General features: G+C 41.4%; 1 non-coding gene across 1 annotated transcript; it reads right to left on the bottom strand.

Moving 5' to 3' along the window:
• Window positions 1-243: 243 nt before the first annotated feature.
• On the bottom strand, window positions 244-348 carry LOC118968579 (U6 spliceosomal RNA). Its single transcript, XR_005056313.1, has one exon. It is a non-coding gene; the product is annotated as a U6 spliceosomal RNA (small nuclear RNA).
• Between the last annotated feature and the right edge of the window lie 1,583 nt (window positions 349-1,931).

Raw genomic sequence — 1,931 nt, 5'->3', positions numbered from 1 at the left:
TTGAAGAGGTTGTCATTTCCCCATTGTATATTCATAGCTCCTTTATCATATATTAATTGATCATATATGCTTGGGTTTATATCTGGGCTCTCTATTCTGTTCCACTGGTCTATGGGTCTATTCTTGTGCCGGTCCCAAATTTTCTTGATTACTGTGGCTTTGTAGTAGAGCTTGAAGTCAGGGAGAATAATCCCCCCAGCTTTATTCTTCCTTCTCAGGATTGCTTTGGGTATTTGTGGTCTTAAAAATATGGAACATTTCATGAATTTGCATGTCATCCTTGTGCAGGGGCCATGCTAATCTTCTTTGTATTGATCCAATTTTAGTATATGTGCTGCTGAAATGAGCTGAGGGATGGCGGGGAGGGTGAGGGCAGGGTTGGTGGAGGGAAGTAGCCTGCAACCCATGGGGCTGCATGTGAGCCTACAGGGTCAGGGGCAGGGGTGCCTCCTCCTGGCCTGGGATAGGGGTGCTGGGCAGAGGGCACAGAGCGGGGTTTAGGTCCCAGCGCCCTTACTGAGCAAGTCTGGAAATGACGGCTGCATGAGATTCAGTTTCAACTTCTGCAGAATGAGAATATTGACCCTGAATAGTCAAAGCAATACTGAGAAGGAAGAATAAAGTGGGACAAATTACCCTCCCTGACTTCAAGCTCTACTGCAAAGCCACAGTAATCAAGACAATATGGTACTGGCACAAGAACACCCATAGACCAATGGAACAGACTAGAGAGCCCAGCTATTAACCCCAGCATATATGGTCAATTAATACACGATAAAGGAGCCATGGATATACAGTGGGGAAATGACAGCCTGTTCAACAGCTGGTGTTGGCAAAACTGGACAGCTACATGTAAGAGAATGAAACTGGATTGCTGCCTAACTCCAGACACAGAAGTAAACTTGAAATGGGTTAAAGACCTGAATGTTAGTCGTGAAACCATAAAACTCTTAGAAGAAAACATAGGGAAAGTTCTCCTGGACATAAAATGAGCAACTTCTTCATTAACATATCTCCCTTGGCAAGGGAAACAAAAGCAAAAATGAACAAGTGGGAATATATCAAGCTGAGAAGGTTCTGTACAGCAAAGGACACCATCAATAGAACAAAAAGACATTCTACATTATGGGAGAATATATTTATAAATGACATATCCAGTAAACAGTTGAAATCCAAAATATATGAAGAGCTCATGCACCTCAACAAACAAGAAGCAAATAATTCAATTAGGAAATGGGCAGAGGATCTGAACAGACACTTCTCCAAAGAAGAAATTCAGATGGCCAACACGCACATGAAAAGATCCTCCACATCTGTAATCATCAGAGAAATGCAAATTAAAACCACAATGAGATATCACCTCAAACCACACAGGATGGCTAACATCCAAAAGACAAACAACAACAAATGTTCATGAGGATGTGGAGAAAGGGGAATCCTCCCCTACACTGCTGGTGGGAATGTAAATTATTTCAACCATTTTGAAAAGCAGTATGGATATTCCTCAAAAAACTCAAAATAAAAATGCCATTTGACCCAGAAATTCCACTTCTAGGAATTTACCCTAAGAATGTAGGAGCCCAGTTTGAAAAAGACATATGCACCCCTATGTTTATCACAGCACTATTTACAATAGCCAAGAAATGGAAGCAACCTAAGTGTCCATCAGTAGTAGATGAATGGATAAAGAAGATGTGGTACATATACACAATGGAATATTATTCAGCCATAAGAAGAAAACAAATCCTACCACTTGCAGCAACATGGATGGAGCTAGAGGGTATTATGCTCAGTGAAATAAGCCAGGCAGAGAAACACAAGTATCAAATGATTTCACTCATCCATCCAGTAAAAGAACAAAGACAAATCTGAAGGAACAGAACAGCAGCAGACTCACAGAACCCAGGAATGGACTAACAGTTACCAAAGGG

This window comes from Manis javanica, chromosome 7 (assembly GCF_040802235.1).
Source record: "Manis javanica isolate MJ-LG chromosome 7, MJ_LKY, whole genome shotgun sequence".
In the NCBI taxonomy this organism is placed as follows: Eukaryota; Metazoa; Chordata; class Mammalia; order Pholidota; family Manidae; genus Manis; species Manis javanica.
Note: the sequence above shows the minus strand (reverse complement) of the source record. Positions and strands in the feature narration are given on the sequence as shown.